Below are 19902 nucleotides of genomic sequence, written 5' to 3'. Positions count from 1 at the left end.
CTGCCTCTCATCGCTGAACATAAACCAGTGCCCTTTTCCCACATTACACTTCACTTGTACAAGCATGCATACACATACACATGCACATGCACATGCACACAAAAAATCCACTTATGCACCCACTGAGGATTTTATGAGCTTAATGATATTTGAATAGTTCCCAAGAGTTTCATAGTGAACACCTGCATCCCTCTGCAACTCCTGGTTTCCATTTGTTCTCTTTCCTATTTCAATCTTAAATGCTTACCCACTCTAATCTTGATTCTGGGGTCAACAAGAAAATCTCTTCCTCATCCTGCACAGAGCATTACCGCCCACACTCAGACCACAAAATGATTTATGCTTAGACCCCAAGAGGAATGTTGATGAACAGCATTTTCTCCCTCTTCCTACATCGGGAAGAACAAACCACTCTACAACTTCAAGATTATTGTTTTGTAGATAGAGTTACAAGCAGAAAAACAGCATTAGACTTGGTTTAAATTATAATCACTTCCTGTATTCTGAGAGCCTTATCTTTAAATTAGTTTACTTGAAAATTTTAACAGTGAATATACTAGGATATATAAAGATGTGTAAATTCCCATTCTGCCCTTAAACTGCTTAGGAAGGAAATAGACACACCTGCATATAATGTGTCTTGTGGGAGGAAATAGACATACCTACATATAATGACACCATGTTCTACACAGAAGCATGCAAAGAGGAGGTGAACTTTACCTTGGAGATCAGACTTCTTGGAAGAAATGGTACTCCAGTTGAGCTTGAAAGACACCTAGCAGTTAGCCAGACATAGGACAATGGGGAATTACATTCAAGACAGAGGGAACCGCATAAGACAAGGCAAGGAGGAGTAAAAGAATAACATGTTGTGTGTTGGAAAGGAATGATTAACTGTTTAGAAGAATAGGAAGGTGTATTAGTCCATTCTTACACTGCTATAAAGAACTACCTGAGACTGAGTAATTTATGAAGAAAAGAGGTTTAATTGACTCACGGTTCTGCAGGCCGTACAGGAAGTATGTCTGGGAGGCCTCAGGAAACTTAAAATCATGGCAGAAGATGAAGGGGAAACAAGTACGTCATATGTCAAAGCAGGAGAGAGAGAGAGTGAAAGGATATGTGCTACACACTTTCAAACAACCAGATCTCATGAGAACTCTATCACAAGAGTAGTAAGGGGGAAATGACCATGATTCAGTCATTTCCCACCAAGCCCCTTCTCCAACACTAGAAATTAGAATTTGACATGAGATTTGGATGGAGACACAGAGCCAAAGCATTTCAGAAGGCATGGCTGGAGAATTCGGAAGGTGTCAGATCTTAAGAGGGCCTCATTTCTCATGCTAAAGGGTCTGGAAAATACCCTCCAGGTAATGAAGAGACGTGATGTGTTCCAAGCCAGGGAATGGCATAGTCAGGTTTATGATTTTGGTAGAACAGGTTCAGTCAGAGTCTCTGACATAGAGAATAGATTTGAGAGGAGCAAGACTGGGCAGAGAGTTCTGGAGGATAATGCAATTGGGCAGGTTGAGACGGACTGGGACTAAAGAGTAAAACAGGAATAGTGAGGAGGTCAACCTGACAGGTCTTGGTAATCAACTGACTGTGGGGGCTAACGGAGAAGGATTAGGTCAAGATGACTTGAGGGACCCGTGTGTGCTGGTGCCTTTCACTGTGATTACGGGATTCCCTGATTCTCATCACTGAGAACAAGAATAATCAATATAGTTTTAAACATGCTGAGTTTTAGGTAACAGAGAAATATTAATTGTTCACTATCTAACTTCCTTAAGGTCTTTACTGAAATGTCAACTTTTCAGTGAAGGCTTCTCTGCACACTACTCTCCCCAGCAATGTCCATCCATCCCCTCCACCCGTCCACGCTTTTCCCATAGCACTTATCACCCATCTCACATATTTGTTATATTTTAGTTATCTGCCTTCCCTTATTAAAGTGTAAGCTCCTTGAGGATGAGTGTTTTTTGGTCTATTACGTTTACTGCTATACCTTCAGCACCTAGAAGAATCTCTGGTTCATTGTAGGCATTCAAAAAATATTTGAGAAGTGAATGAATGAATGTCAGTGAATATAGGCAATTGATTCATGAGTTGCTCAGAGGTAGCTGAACAGCTGCCTACGGATAGTGAATTCTTGGCAAGTATCACCTTTTATCTGCTTTCATATGTGCCTCTTCCTCCCCTTTACTCTCAAAAAGAACTCTTCATCTTGCTTTTCTATTTAGTTTCATAATTTTATAATGACAGTGGTTCTGATTCCTGGCAAAATCAAGACCTCTGGGAATCTAACCTATAGTTTTCTAAGTACAAACAGACATGCTGGTTAACTCTTGTTTGCTTTATCTTTCCACAGTGGGGCCATATTGGAGTTAAATAAATAAGAAAGTATGCTGTTGGTTTGGAATCTGAATAACTGGTCTGAATACTTTCTATCATAACCAGTGAAATAGAAGAGCCTGTTGAATCAGAATGTGAACATGATTTTTAAAACGTGCAAATATAAAAGGTAATATGATTATTTGTATCTCTACTTGTGCTTGTTTCTCTTGCCTGTCTCAGAAGAAGTGAAACTGTTTTTCCAAATGAATGTTTCTACCTGTGCACTTGATCCCATTTCCACCTGGGCATTCCTTGATCCTCTGATCCCTTGCCTGGACTGCTGTATGTAATAGCTTTCGACTTGGGCTCCTTGCCTCCAGGTTCTGTTTACTGTCCAGCCAGTGCTCACACTATTGCCAGAGGTAGACTTCTGACATACCACTCTGATTATATCACCCTATGCTTCCATTTACCTATATGGAAATTATCTGTGTACCTGTTGCTTTTGACTGGAATGTGAACTCTTAGAAGGCTAGTATCACTTTATACTAGTGACTGACATGGCACCTGTCATATAACTATTCAAAAATCTTTTTGTTTTCCACTTTCTAAATGCTAACTCACGTAAATGTTATTCCAAATCCTCTGTAAATTTTACCCAATCTGCTTTTTAGAAAATTACTATCTCCTTCTTTATGCCTTCTATACTACCCAGCATATAAAGCAGGGTTTTCTGAACAAATCTGTTGTCAAAATGGTTATATCAGAATGTCAATCACTGTTTTTAAATAACTAGGTAACCTGGACAACAGATATCCCTGCTCCCATGTCTGGGACTCAAATCCTTAATTGTGTCTACCCTAGCCTAGAACTTCATCCTGAGCTATGATAAAGCACATTTGCACATTGCTTGATAATTTTAAAAGTTGTTTACTTTTCAGGGCAAGCTAAAAGTTCTCCGAATCAAAGTGGTCACATAAAATGGCCTGTCTATACTGCAGGAGACTTGCTGTTCCCTGAACTCACTGTGATTGCTCACGTTGATACCCTGAGACATGTTTTTCCCGTACTTCACACTCCATTCTGCCCCACTATTCCTCTCCTTGTTAGAGCTTTCCTCCTCATCCTTCAAACCCAGGTAAACAGCTGCCCTTCTATGCATACTTTGCTGCTCTCTCCCACTAGCATGAACTCTTTCCTCTTTTGTGGCTCCAAATGGTGCTATTTGTACCACCTTTAGAAAAGGTACTACAGTCAGAGCTTTGTGTGTGTCCTGTTGGGAGCAAATGTCTTTTTTTCCCTCCTGGCTTCCACGAGGAAACATTTTCCCTTAACCTTCTTGTCTTCTTGTTACTCCTCACTCATCTCCCCACAGAGAAATCACCTGCTTGGTGGATGATGACTTTTGGTTCATGTTTCTTAACTAATTAATTATTAATAATTAATTAATCCTTTGGTGGTCGTGAGATCACATATTTGGTCTCTTTTCTTGTTCCCTCTCCACTCGGAGGTAAGGCCTGAGTTAAGTGTGTCTACTTTGAAAACTCAAGTCTTTCCCTCTGTTGGGCTGTTCCAAGGTCTAGACTGGGAATAGGAAACCCGATTTGGCTTTTACATGTTTATGCTTCAACTGAGTCTCTGTTGGTAATAAAGCTGATATATTACTTATCTATTTCTGTTTTTGATCTTATTTCTCAATTTGTTCAGAATTCTGATGGGGAAGATGATGCTAGTTTACTAGGCCCCTTCAAACTTGTCTTCCCTACATTATCTATTAATCTCTTAGGGTTGAGGCCATATCAGATTTATCTTGTAGCTCAAGGAATAGCACATGGTAACTGTCTGATACATTTTTTTTTATCAAATTAAGAAAACGTTCAAATGAGAAGCTTCAAACTATGCTGAAACAGAGACATGCTGGGTTGTCTTCCTGAACATATTAATAAGGAGCACCAGCATTTCCTTGTGTAATTTTTTGTATGCTTTTGGCATTATTTACTGTTGAGTCAGAGAATTACTCTAAAGCAGTCCCTATGTGACAAATATGACAGAACCTTGAATAGAATAGCAAAGGTCCCAGGGATGGCCAGGTGTCCACACTGACAGCTGAAATGTGCAGTTCTCTGGCCCTGAAGGTCCCCAGTAGAACCAAATTGTGAGACAATAACAGGCCAAATTAACACTGTTATTTGAATCTCACCAGCACTTGGTCCCCACCTGATCACTTCGGATCCAGGCTTTTCACATTCTTTTGTGTATTGTCCAGGTGGTTGGATATCACCTGTACTCAGGGTTAAGCCCACTTCGTGTGCTATTGAGGTAATCATCTCAAAGCCACCTGAACCACTTTCTCTGCTCCCACTGCCTAGATGAAAACACCTGAATTGGTGTTGAGGCTGCTGACTCCTGATGTTCCCACAGTTCTCCATCCTGGATTTGCCAAATGAATGGAGCAGTGTTTGATCCTGTGCTGCACTTTGTCCCTATAAAGGCAGTACAGAGAGAAGAGCTGAGCCCAGAAGACTGTGAATATTGGCAAACAGTTACACTCAGTGAAGGGGAGGAGGAAGAAGGGGGACGATGACCAGTCGGGGAGACCAAATTGACAAAAGTTTCCAGAATTGGTTTGGCAGGGAAGCTCAAACATATTTAAAATTAATTTTTATTTGCAATTCATTTTTAAGGATATCTAGCCTCAGAGATCCTCACAGAGATGTGGGCATATGGATATTTATTCCAACATTATTTATATGAATCACGTCCAGAGCACAGTTTTGGTCAACTGGCAGTGGCAAAGCTCGGATCGCAGCAATGAGTGAGTGGTGAGGAAAAGGAGGCAGTAAAATTGAGGAGAGAAATGGGACGGCACCTTAAAAAGAATAACAGAAGTCCCCACTTGGAAAAACAGGGAAGTCAATATGACTGGGCAGCATGGAAGACAAGGTGGGTGGAGAAGACACCGGGCAGGATTACCTACGGCATCTTCAGCCAGGGATGGAGGAGGGGTTTTAATTTGAATGAGGTGAGAGGATGTTAGTGATACAGTGTGGTTATCTGTTCTTCTGTTGAAAAACATTTTCTGGGCTGGGCATGGTGGCTCATGCCTCTAATCCCAGAACTTTGGGAGGCCAAGGTTGCAGGATCACGTAAGGCCAGGAATTTGACAGCAGCCTGGGCCCCTGTCTCAACAAATAATGAAGTAAATTAGCCAGGCATGGTGGTGCACACCTGTAGTCCCAGCTACTTGGAGGTTGAGGCAGGAGGACTACTTGAGCCTAGGAAGTTGAGGCTGCAATGACCCATATTGTGCCACTGCACTCCAAGCTGGGTGACAGAGTGAGACACTGTTTCAAAAAGAAACAAAAGCAAGTAAACAAAATAAGAAAAGAAAAACATTTTCTTATGCTATTTATTCTTACAAGAACTAATTTTATGACAAAAATGTGGAGTCAGTAGGGACTAGTTATCAGGTTATTACAAACGATTGAATAACCAACAGTCAGCTTAGGTTTTACTACAAATGCATTTTTTCCTGACTACACAATACTGCAATAAATATAAGAATGTAAATTTTCACATTTTACGTTATTACCTTCAGAGAGAATTCCCGAATTAAACAGACTGAATTATTTTAAAAATCGCCATTTTTTTCTTTAAATGTAGCCTGTAATTGCACTATTCACAGTAGCCAAAACATGAGAACAGACTAGATAGCTATCAAAAAAATGAATGGATAAACAAATTGTGATACAGACACCCAATGGAATATTATTCGGCCGTAAAAAGGAAGGAAGTACTAATACATGCTATGAGGTGATGAACCTCCAAAATGTTATGCTAAGTGAAGACAGTCAGATACCAAAAATCGCATCTTATTTAATTTTATTTACATGAGCCACCCAGAATAGGTAAATCCATAGAGACAGAGAGCAAATTGGTGGTTACCAGGGACTGGTGGGAGGGAGCATGGGGAATGACCACTTAATGAGTCCCAGGTTTTTTGTGGGATGAAAATTAAGATTTTGAAATTCAACACAGACGTTAATTCAATATAGGTGGTAAACACTGTAAAGGCACTAAATGTCCCAGAACTTTAAAATGATTAATTTTATGTGAAGTTCACAAAAAAGCTGTTTAAAGACAGTCTGTACATTTCTTTGAGAACACTTATTGTAGTGTTTTCACTTTTATGCTTTGTAAAAGAATGCAATTTATCCTAGTACTAGCAAGGTATAAGAGTTCCAGTTTTATTATATACCAACAGTATTGTTCACAAATAACACTCCAGTTAAAAGTTCTTTGGTTATTTGTATCTCAGCCACATTTTCTCTTCTAAAAATTGTTTCTTTTTGTCTGCCACTTATTTCTATTGAAGTCTGATGCTTCTGTTATAATTCCTTACGTTCTTTGTAAAATAAACATAGTATCTCTTTTTCTGTTCCCTTCCTTGTACATAATTTTCCTCTGTCTGCCTTTTTAAAAACTATATTTTTACATTTTTGTATCATCATGCTTGTCTTTTTCCACTGTGTTGTTCTTTAACCTCTAGGCTGAGAAAGTCATCCTTTTCAAGAAGTCTATAAATAATTGCTTCTCCCCCTAGCTTCTGTATTAGTTAATCCACCAGGAATTCATTTTTAGTAGTTAAAAAATTCTTTGTAAGGTTTCCCTTTTTGTTTTGTTTTGTTTTTGAGACAAAGTCTCACAAAAAGAGCCTCCCCAGTAGCTGGGATTACAGGTGTGCACCACCATGCCCAGCTAATTACTGTAGTTTTAGTAGAGACAGTGTTTTGTCACGTTGGCCAGGCTGGTCTTGAACTCCTGGCTTCAAGTGATCCACCTACCTTGGCCGCCCAAAGTGCTGGGATTACAGGCTTGAACCACCATGCTTGGCCCAAAAATTCTTTATAAGGTTTTCTATCGGTAGATGAGAAGTTCTAATTTCTTGTTTTTATGAGAACAACATAATTTTAAGTAATATTTTCTTAAAATTGAGCACTATGCAGACCCCTTTTTAAAAAAGAACACTGTAAACCAACCCAAACATCCATCAATGATAGACTCGATAAAGAAAATGTGGCACATATATGCTATGGAATACTATGCAGCCACAAAAAAGGATGAATTCATGTCCTTTGCAGGGTTATGGATGAAGCTGGAAACCATCATTCTCAGCAAACTAACACAAAAACAGAAAATCAAACACAGCAAGTTCTCACTCATAAGTGGGAGCTAAATAATGAGAACACATGGACGCAGGGAGGGGAACATCACACACTAGAGGCCTGTTGGGGATGGGACATAGGGGAGGAATAGAATTAGGAGAAATACCTAATGTAGATGACAGGTTGATGGGTGCAGCAAACCACTGTGGCATGTGTATACCTATGTAACAAACCTGCATGTTCTGCACATGTACTCCAGAACTTAAACTATAATAATAATAAAAAGAACACTGTACCGATCCCAAGATGGCCGAATAAGAGGCAGCTCCGGAAAGCAGCTCCCAGCGAGAGAGACAAACCGAGTGGTCTCCACAATTCCAAACGAGGTAGCAGGTTCATTTTGTGGGTCTGGTTGGACAGTGGGTATAAACCAAATAGGGCAAGTTGAGGCAAGGCAGGACACTGCCCCACCCAGGTGGTGTGTGTAACCCACTGGAGGACTGGGGGATCTCCCCATTTGGGCCTTCAGTTCAGATACAGTACTCCACCCAAACCCTCTACAACCCACAGAACAGGAGATCTTAGCCGGGCTGAAAAGCCTCAGCGAGCTGCCTGAAGACGGCAGAGCAGCAACTTTGGCTGCCCAGGCGGAAGCATTGGCGACTGAAAGTCAGAAAGCTGGCTGGCTGGATCTACCCTCCCCGCGGAGGGAAGAGGGAACTGAAAACAGGGAAACAGCCCGTACGGCAGGACGCCCCCCGCCGCCCCCCGCACAAAGCCCAGCAGACTGAAAAAAAGTCTCACGCCAGTTTCGCACCTAGAGAGCCACCAGGAAACATCCAGCTCCACGGGGCCGCCATTGCAGAAGCCGGCCTAATTTTCCTGAAAAAGGCACAGCTGCTCCACTGAACCCGTGGCAGCCCAGCAGCGCCTCTGCAGGCAGACAAAGGAAAGGCCGCCTCCCCAGGCAGCTACCTAAGATCAAAACTGTATAAATCCAATGAGATGGGAAAAAAACAGCGCAAGAGGAGTGAAACACTTGCACTCTCCCAAGACTAAACCAGGAAGAAGATGAAACCCTGAATAGACCAATTACAAGGGCTGAAGTTGAGGCAGAAATTAATAGCCTACCTACTAAAAAAGGCCCAGGTCCAGATGGGTTTACAGCCGAATTCTACCAGGCATACAAAGAGGAGCTGGTACTATTCCTTCTGAAACTATTACAAACAATACAAAAAGAGGGAATCCTCCCCAACTCATTTTATGAGACCAACATCATCCTAATACCAAAACGGGGCAGAGACACAACTAAAAAGGAAAACCTCAGGCCAATATCCAAGATGAACATGGATGCAAAAATCTTCAATAAAATACTGGCAAACAGATTGCTACAGCAAATCAAAAAAGCTTATTCATCATGATCAAGTAGGCTTCATCGAAGGGATGCAAGGCTGGTTCAACATACGCAAGGCTATAAATGTAATTCATCACATAAACAGAACCAAAGACAAAAAACCACATGATTATCTCAATAGATGCAGAGAAGGCCTTTGACAAAATTTGACGGCCCTTTATGCTAAAAACCCTCAATAAACTAGTTATCAATGGAACATATCACAAGATAATAAAAGCTATTATATGACAAACCCACAGACAATATCATACTGAATGGGCAAAAACTGGAAGCATCTCTTTTGAAATCTGGCACAAGACAAAGATGCCCTCTCTCACCACTCCTATTCAATATGGTATTGGAACTTATAGCCAGGGAAATCAGGCAAGAAAAAGAAATAAACGGTATTCAATTAGGAAAAGAGGAAGTCAAATTGTCTCTATTTGCAGATGACATGATTGTATATCTAGAAGACGCCATCGTCTCAGCCAAAAATCTCCTGAAACTAATAAGCAAATTCAGTAAAGTATCAGGATATAAAATCAATGTGCAGAAATCACAAGCATTTCTATACACCAATAACAGACAAACAGAGAGCCAAATCAAAAGTGAACTCTCATTCACAATTGCTACAAAGAGAATAAAATACCTAGGAATACAATTAACAAAGGATGTAAAGGACTTCTTCGAGGAGAACTACAAACCACTGCTCAAGGAAATAAGAGAGGACACAAACAGATGGAAAAACATTCCATGCTCATGGTTGGGAAGAATCAACATCGTGAAAATGGCCATATTGCCCAAAGTAATTTATAGATTCAATGCTATCCCCATCAAGCTTCCAATGGCCTTCTTCAGAGAACTGGAAAAAAACCACTTCAAACTTCATATGGAAGCAAAAGAGAGCCCACATAGCCAAGACGATCTTAAGCAAAAAGAACAAAGCTGGAGGCATCATGCTGCCTGACTTCAAACTATACTACAAGGCCACAGTAATCAAAACAGCATGGTACTGGTACCAAAACAGAGACATAGACCAATGGAACAGAATAGAGGCCTCAGAAGCAACAGCACACAACTACAATCATCTGATCTTTGACAAACCTGATAAAAACAAGCAATGGGGAAACAATTCCCTGTTTAATAAATGGTGTTGGGAAAACTGGCTAGCCATGTGCAAAAAAACAGAAACTGGACCCCTTCCTGACACACTAAAATTAACTCCAGATGGATTAAAGATCTAAACATAAGACCTAACACCATAAAAACCCTAGAAGAAAACCTAAGCAAAACCATTCAGGACATAGGCATAGGCAAGGACTTCATGGCTAAAACACCAAAAGTAATGGCAACAAAAGCCAAAATAGACAAATGGGATCTAATTAAACTCCAGAGCTTCTGTACAGTAAAGGAAACAATCATTAGAGTGAACCAGCAACCAACAAAATGGGAAAAAAATTTTGTAATCTACCCATCTGACAAAGGGCTAGTATCCAGAATCTACAAAGAAGTAAAACAGATTTACAAGAAAAAACAAGCCCATTCAAAAGTGGGCAAAGGATATGAACAGACACTTTACAAAAGAAGACATTGATGAGGCCAACAAACACATGAAAAATGCTCATCATCACTGGTCATTAGAGGAATGCAAATCAAAACCACATTGAGATACCATCTCACACCAGTTAGAATGGCGATCATTAAAAAATTTGGAGACAACAGATGCTGGAGAGGATGTGGAGAAATAGGAACACTTTTACACTGTTGGTGGGAGTGCAAATTAGTGCAACCATTGTGGAAGACAGTGTGGCAATTCCTCAAGGACCTAGAAATAGAAAAACTATTTGACCCAGCAATCCCATTACTGGGTATATACCCAAAGAATTATAAATTTTTCTATTATAAAGACACATGCACACGTATGTTCATTGTGGCACTGTTTACAACAGCAAAGACCTGGAACCAACCCAAATGTCCATCAACAATAGACTGGATAAAGAAAATGTGGCACATATATACCATAAAATACTACGCAGCCATAAAAAACAATGAGTTCGTGTCCTTCATGGGGACATGGATGAATCTGGATATGATAATTCTCAGCAAACTGACACAAGAACAAAAAATCAAACACTGCATGGTATCACTCACAGGCTGGTGTTGAACAATTAGAACACGTGGACACAGGGAGGCAGCATCACACACTGTGGTCAGTTTGGGGCACTAGGGGAGGGACAGCGGGTGGTGGGGAGGGTGGGGAGGGATAACGTGGGGAGAAATACCAGATATAGTGATGGAGGGAGGAAGGCAGCAAACCACCTTGCCATGTATGTATCTATGCAACAATCCTGCATGATCTGCACATATACCCCAGAACCTAAAGTATAATAATAATAAAAAAGAACACTGTAGTCTTTAATGATACAAAAAAATTATTATGTAAATTCCTGTTATGGGTTGAATTGTGTCTGCCCTATATTTTTACACTAAAGTCCTAACCCCCAGAATCTTGGAATGTGGTATTATTTAGATATATGGTCATTGCAGATGTAATTAGTTAATATAAGCTCACACTGGAATAGGCCTCTGATTCAGTGTGACTCACTGGTGTGCTTATAAAAGGGGAAATTTGGACACAGACATATGCACAGGGAGAATGCCATGTGAAGATTGGAGTTTCGCTGCCACAACCAAGAAACTAGCAGAAGCCAGGAGAGAGGGTAGAACAGATCCTTCCCTAGCTTCTCAGAGGATGCATGGGCCTGTTGATTTTGGGCTTCTAGCCTATAAAACTTTGAGATAATAAATGTACATTGTTTAAGCCACCCTGTTTTTGACACTTTGGTATAGCTGCCCTAGCAAACTAATACACTTACATATGCACAAGTTAATGCTAGTTATACAAGTCATGAACCTAGAATTCTTTTACAGCATCAAAGTGAAACACATTTATAAAATACATAAGGCCAAGTTTGAAATGAATTCATTAAGTTGACATAATGTTCAGTGCAATTTGCTGAAATTAGATTATGGCTCCCAGTATGAACTTGTTCCTGACTTTCCTTATTCACGTATGGGTGTAATGCAATTCTCCCACCCTTACTCTAGCCCAGAGTCTTCCTTCACACAATGCTTATCACATCATTTAGTTTTGAACTTGGCATGGTCAGTTCTCTTCTGTTCTTTCTTCAGTCATCCTCAATAATTTTTAAACACAACAGTAATAAACATGAACCCTGAAATTATGCCAAAGTTCCTGGTTACAAGGTGATCATTCAAATAATTTAGGTTATACTCATGTTGATTACTTTTAGATGATCATTAAAATGAAAATAAAAAATAAAAAATTCTCATGGGAACATTGCAGATGCCTAAGAATACATGCACAAATTACCAAGCATTGAGAAATGTCGATTTGGGAAAAGTGCAAACCTGACAGAACGTTTTGTTTGGTGAGGTTTGCCCTGGGAACACTTTCTCTACTCTCCTTTTCAGTTAATCAACTGGATTATTGGGGCCGAGAGATTTCCCATGTGTTCTCACTCTGTTTTGCTTTTCTGTGCTGGTTGATGACTTGAAGTTCTATTTCCCTCTGAGAGAATTCTGAAGATGCTGTCATTGCTTCCCCAAAGTCAGCTTTTTTTTTTTTTTTTTTTGCCACCACCAGGCACTAAACACCTAAGCTGTGAATAGGGTTCAATACAGTGTTCTCATGACCTAATGCAAAGGCTTATTTTTTTAAAAAATGAATAAATATAATAACTTCAGGACAGCCAAGAATGTGAGCTGAAAACAAACCAGTCAAAGACCAACCGGAAAAGATGAATTCATATAAGCATTTGCTGAAAAAAATTAAAAATCCCAACAATGTAAATCTAGACTGCTGTGGTCTCACTTCCCAAAACACCCAGAGTAGGAACCAGAAAGCCAGCAAACCACTTCTCATGCTCTGTAATTTGGAAGACGAGAGAACTAGATTTCACAGCATCTGGACACCTTTGCTCAACTATACTATAAGCACTTTTTTCCTCTTCAGATTTCTGGGAAAACTAGCATTTCTCTAAAATAAATGCCAGATTTTACCCAAACCTGGACCAAAAAATCAAAAAACTCTAGAAAAATTTATTCAAGGTTTCTTGTAGAAATAAGCATCATAATCATTGAAACATTTTAAGTTAATTTCACCAATGCTTGCTAATGGGATTAGTAGACACAAGATGTGCTGACTTACTCCTTTGTACAGTGCCACATCCTGGGGCAGGATGAGAGAAGTGATGTCTTTAAGCTTGAGAACACTTAGCTGATTGCTTCCCAAGGCAGCTTTGAAGTTGACATGATTCAGCCAATCAAATAGTTTTCTTCATGGGAAGACTAGAGATAGTATGTGGCATGGAAAGGAAATCTAAATTTAAATCCTGGAGGACTTTAGATAGACAAATTCTTATATTTTCTTAGCTCTTGCTTTTACATGTGTAACTTGAAGAAATTGACCTCTTTTATAAGATATTTTATAAGAGTAAAATATGTAAAGTGCTTCTGCCTGACTGACAAACATACACATACACATACACACACACACACACACAATATACAAAATCTGTATACTCAAACACAAATATTAGGTAGAACCATTAGAAATTGCTGCTATTAGTCATTTTTGACCTACAAAAATGGCAATTTCATATAGTTTGACTTAATATTTATGTAAAATATGATAGTAGCAAAAAAGTTAGGAACATCACTTCTTTGTCTTAAAGAAAGCATACATGATGGTTAAAATATGAAGCAGCCGGCCAGGTGTGGTGGCTCATACCTGTAATCCCAGCACTTTGGAAGGCCAAGGCAGGTGAATCACGAGGTCAAGAGATTGAGGCCATCCTGGCCAACAGGGTGAAACCCTGTCTCTACTAAAAATGCACACACATAACAAAAATGGCTGGGCTTGGTGATGCAGGCCTGTAGTCCCAGATACTTGGGAAGCTGGGGCAGGAGAATCACTTGAACCCAGGAGGCAGAGGTTGCAGTGAGCTGAGATGGTGCCACTGCACTCCAGCCTGGCGACAGAGTGAGACTGTCTAAAAAAAAAAAAAATTGAAGCACCCATACTTGAAGACATAATGGATAGTGCAATAAGACATATCGGTGCTGCAGTGGGAGAAGAGAAAATGAAAGGGTGGAATAATAGCCATGTGCCCATTCCTAGTGCACATCTAAGAAAGGGCACGGCAAGAGAACTGAACTAGGCCCCAAGCCCATTTTGGCATATTATATGCTGTGCTAACATCAACTCTTCAGAAAAAAGTAATTTGTGATATGAAAAAAGAGAATATGACCAAATACCCAAGGCAAATTAAAAATACTCTTTGAGATTGTCTTGTTATTTATTTTTTAATTCAATTAACCGTGAGGTGTTGTTTAATGTTGATGCATGTCGATGCCAGGATGTGAGTCATAATATTTTGCTCATTAGCCCTTATTTGCTATCCTAAAGGAATGGGCTAGCCCTGAGACATGCAAGATTACAGTTGTTTTTCAGCTTTTCAGACTTGTAATGAACAATGTTCTACCAATTTGCCACCCCCACAATCAGTCTCCTGGAAATAACCTGCTGCTCTCAAGTTTTGTCTCTAGATTAGTGGTTCAGATCTTGACTTTTCAATTAGGTGACTTTCCTACCTGGTGGCCAGATGAATCCTGTGGCTTTTTCCAGTTAGGAGACAGAGTGACCACTAACAGGAACTGGGTCAAACGGTGCAGACTTGGGTCAGGAGTGGTTTATTTATGGCAGCAAGACTAGAATGAGGTCAGAAGGTCAGTTTAGTAGCTGACTTGGAGTCTTACCTTTTGGGCTTAAAAAAAGAAAAGTCCAAAAAATGTAGCTTCACGGGAGCTGGAATAGGGGTCTATTAGAGAAAAGAACTCAAGAGTGATTTACATCCCTGTTTTCATTAAATTTATGAGTTCTTCTGGAATTATGAGTTCAGGGAAACCCTCCAACAGTTTAGCAAATACAGAGATTTCATCACGTTTCCCACCAGACAAGTACAGACCAATGCATTGCTCAATGTCTGTATGGTAAAATTATATGGTGTGGTATATGTAAAAGAGGAAAAGCCGTAAGTGGAGGACATCTTATTCCCCAGTAGAGTGGTGCCAATTGCAGTTGGTGGCACCACTGTGGTTTCCAGGAACTTAAATAAAAATAAAAATATTATTTTAAATGGTTTCCCTAATGTGACACATTACTTCAGAACAGAAACAGCAAAATACTTGACCCAATAATAATATTCTAGACCTTATAATGGGATCTTGATGAACATTTAATTATTTAAAAATTATTCTGTAATTACTTTTGCTTATTTTATCTTGTTTTCTCCTGATTGGCTTATTTATTTATTTATTTTTTGAGACCTCACTCTGTCACCCAGGCTGGAGTACAGTGGCAACCCCTGCCTCCCAGGTTCGAGCAATTCTCCTACCTCAGCCTCCCAAGTAGCTGGGACCACAGGCATGTACCACTATGCCTGGCTAATTTTTTTGTATTTTTGGTAGAGACGGGATTTCACAATGTTGGTATGCTGGTATTGAACTCCTGACCTCAGGTGATCTGCCCACCTTGGCTGCCCAAAGTGCTGGCCACCCAAAGTGCTGAGCCACTGTGCCAGCCTTATTGCAGTTTATTTTATGAGAATGAGATCTAGGTAACAAGCTGTATTTATTTTGACTTGGTATTTTTTTTTGCCCAAGATTTGAGAAACTCTGCCCCAGTAATTATTTAGGATATGTTTACCCAGAGGTTGATTAAAAATGTTGTGTGGAGATAACATGTCAAATATAAATAAGTATCCACTTTGGGATGTTATTTATTTGTTTGTTTGTTTGTTTTGAGACAGAGATTCATGCTGTTGCCCATGCTGGAGTGCAGTGGCACAATCTTGGCTCACTGTAACCTCCACTTCCTGGGCTCAAGTGATTCTGCTGCCTCAGTCTCCTGAGTAGCCAGGACTACAGGTGCCTGCCACCACACCCAGCTAATTTTTGTATTTTTAGTAGACATGGGGTTTCACCATGTTGGCCAGGCTTGTCTTAAACTCCTGACCTCAAATGACCTGCCCACCTTGCCCTCCCAAAGTGTTGAGATTACAGGCATGAGCCACTGCGCCTGGCCTGGGATGTTATTTTTTATCTAAACAAACTGGCTAACCTATAAGAAAAAGATCTTTAACAGAAGTAGTAGTAGCAGTAATAGTAGTAGCAGAAGTAAAGACATGGTCAATTTCCGAAATATGTAATACAATTAAATGCACACTTTACTTCAAGATGCCTACTGGTGATTATTGTATAATGTTTTAGTGTGTATCAGTAAGTGAAAAGCATTGGAGTAACGCCTCACTTAGGAAATCTCCTGAGCCCAGGACAATTCTCATTATCTCCTACCTTGGTTCCTGGGGTCATTTGCTGGTGAAGGGTAGCAAGATATGCCACACTGAAGTATACTGCTTTGCCACAAAGATTCTTTTTAGCCAAAGGCAATTGAGAAGAAGCAGATACAAGAAAGGTCTCTGCCCTCCTCCTTTCTGCCTAAAAGCGGGATATAAATTTGTCAAGGTGATCTCCCTTCCCTCTCTACCAGGAAAGATAGAAGTTAATCACCAGAGACCACGCTAGACCTTCATTATCCTGAAGACTGCACCCAGAGTAGTCTACATAGCAAACCTTACTAACCAACCTTTGTCTATAATTACTTTCCTTATATATTTGCTCTCAAACACTGGGGCCTGTTGGGGGTGGGGGGCAAGAGGAGGCATAGCATTTGGAGGAATACCTAATGTAGATGACAGCTTGATGGGTGCAGCAAACCACCATGGCACATGTATACCTATGTAACAAACCTGCATGTCCTGCACATGTATCCCAGAACTTAAAGTATATTTTTTAAAAAAGAAGAATATAAAAGATAATACAGGATGGGCAAGGAGGGAGAAAGCCAAAGTTAGCAATTCCCAAATCACTTATGTGATTTCCTAAGTAAGGTGTCACTCTAATACTTTTCTCCTACTGATACGCACTAAAACATTTTACAATAATTACCAGTAGGCATCTTGAAAATAAAGCGTGCATTTAATTGTATTACAGATTTCTGAAACTGACCAAAAGAATAGTCACTAAAAGAATCACTTTTACTAAGAAAGTTTCTTCTTGGCTAATTTGTCCCTCTACTACTGTTCTGCATTATACACACTGACATAGAAGTTAAATAAGAAGAATGATGATAATAGCTAATGCTTATTTTGTAACTTGAATAACTTCATTTAATTATGTAATAATACTTAATAAGTATGATTATAATATTATTATTCCCTTCTTACAGATAAGGAAACTGAAATTCAGAGTTTGAGGAGAAAAAGAGAGAGAGGGGTGCATATCCCACAGAAAGAACACAAAACTAAAGATCAAAAGGGAAAATATCAAGAGGTAAACACTCAAGACTGAAAGATTCAGAAGATCTGTATATAACATTTGGTCAATTTCAAAAATATATAACATAATCAAATGTGCACTTTATTTTCAAGATGCCTGCTGGTTATTATTGTAAAATGTTTTAGTGTGCATCAGAAGGTGAAAAGCATTGGAGTAACACCTTTGTTCTTTTTGTGTAGGATTGTCTTGACTATATGGGCCCTTTTTTGGTTCCATATGAAAATTAAAGTAGTTTTTTTTTTTAATTCTGTGAAGGAAGTCAATGGTAGCTTGATGGGAATAGCATTGAATCTATAAATTACTTTGGGCAGTATGGCCATTTTTATGATATTGATTCTTCCTATCCATGAGCGTGGAATGTTTTTCCATTTGTTTGTGTCCTCTCTTATTTCCTTGAGTAGTGGTTTATAGTTCTCTTTGAAGAGGCTCTTCACATCCATTGTAAGTTAATCTAGGAGCTGGTTTTTTGAAAAGATTAATAAAATAGATAGACTGCTAGCCCGACTAATAAAAAAGAAAAGAAAGAAAAATCAAACAGACACAATAAAAAATGGTAAGGGGATATCACCACGGATCCCACAGAAATAGAAACTACCATCAAAGAATATTGTAAACACCTTTACACAAATAAACCTTCAGAAAATCTAGAAGAAATGGGTAAATTCCTAGACACATACACCCTCCCAAGACTAAACCAGGAAGAAGTTGAATTCCTGGATAGACCAATAACAACTTCTGAAATTGAGGCAGTAATTAATAGTCTACCAACAAAAAAAAGTTCAGGTCCAGACAGATTCACAGCCAATTTCTACCGGAGGTACAAAATGGAGCTGGTACCATTTCTTCTGAAACTATCCTAAACAAGAGAAAAAGAGGGACTCCTCCCTAACTCATTTGAGGCCAGCATCATCCTGATACTAAAACCTGGCAGAGACACAACAAAAAAAGAAAATTTCAGGCCAATATCCCTGATGAACGTCTATGCAGAAATCCTCAAGAAAATACTGGCAAACCGAATCCAACAACACATCCAAAAGTTTATGCACCATGATCAAGTTGGCTTCATCCCTGGGATGCAAGGCTGGTTAAACATACGCAAATCAGTAAACATCACGTTAACAGAACCAAAGACAAAACCACATGATTATCTCAATAGATGCAGAAAAGGCCTTCGATAAAATTTAACACCTCTTCATGCTAAAAACACTCAATAAACTAGATATTGATGGAACATGTCTCATAACAGTAAGAGCTATTTATGACAAACCCACAGCCAATATCATACTGAACGGGCAAACACTGGAAGCATTCCCTTTCAAAACCAGCACAAGACAAGGATGCCCTCTCTCACCACTCCTATTCAACACAGTATTGGAAGTTCTGACCAGGGCAATCAGGCAAGAAAAAGAACTAAAGAGTATTCAAATGGAAAGAGAGGAAGTCAAATTTCTCCATTTGCAGATGACATGATTGTATATTTAGAAAACCCCATCATCTCCACCCAAAAACTCCTTAAGCTGATAAGCAACTTCAACAAAGTTTCAGGATACAAAATAAATGTGCAAAAATCACAAGCATTCCTATACACCAATAATAGACAAACAGGGAGCCAAGTCATGAATGAAATCCCATTCACAACTGCTACAAAGAGAATAAAATACCTAGGAATATCTTTTATATTCTAACAGGAATAATAGCCAACCTTAGTGGAAGCTGTGAAGCAGCTGAGTATTTTTGGGAAGTTAATAATTCACTCAGCACATACCATGCCTGCAGTCCCCTTTCCAGGAGGAACTCCTTACACACTGGCTATACGTGTCTATTGACCACTGTAACATCATCCTGGTCACCTAATTTAGCCAGTACCCTTAACCCAAAGGTAACCATTATAGGCTTGCCAGAAAGCTTTATGCAGGAGGAACAATTCTATATTGGAGAGTGTCTAAACTGAATTATTCAGAACTTCTCTGTTAGAGTACATCACATACACACACACATATACCAGAGTGCGTAGAAGAAGTAGAGAGACTGAAACACCTACAACTAAAAAGGTTTTAAAAGCAGACACTTTGAAGCAATAGAAACCAAGAACGAAGGAAAACTGGGAGAGTCAGGGGTCAGTTCAGGCAGCAGAGAGCTAAGGAGGAGCAAAGAAACAGAAGAAAAGAGGCATGAGTGCAGCTGTGGCCCTAGGCTAGTCTTGGTCTTTGGTGGGAAGAACAGCTAGAGCTGATTGGACAATGACACTTGCCATGGCAATGTGAAAGAACTTTTCGTTCTTCACGAGCACTGCCTAGATGATGTAAATATTTTAAAGGTAATGCGGCCTTCATAAATCCCTTCAAGTATTCCCAGATAGCAACCACTTGGTCAATCTTTGGGGTAAGCTGGCCCTTGCAGGTGACCCCACACATCACATTTTGACTTCTTTCTCTCCCTTTTCTTCCTTTCTCTTTGACTAGCAGATAACCTGCCAACTCTTGCAGGTGTCTGCACCTGAGCATCCCAGCAGCACTCGTAGCT

This window comes from Aotus nancymaae, unplaced genomic scaffold (genome assembly GCF_030222135.1).
Source record: "Aotus nancymaae isolate 86718 unplaced genomic scaffold, 86718_ANA_hifiasm-v0.15.2.pri h1tg000012l, whole genome shotgun sequence".
Classification (NCBI taxonomy): Eukaryota; Metazoa; Chordata; class Mammalia; order Primates; family Aotidae; genus Aotus; species Aotus nancymaae.
Note: the sequence above shows the minus strand (reverse complement) of the source record.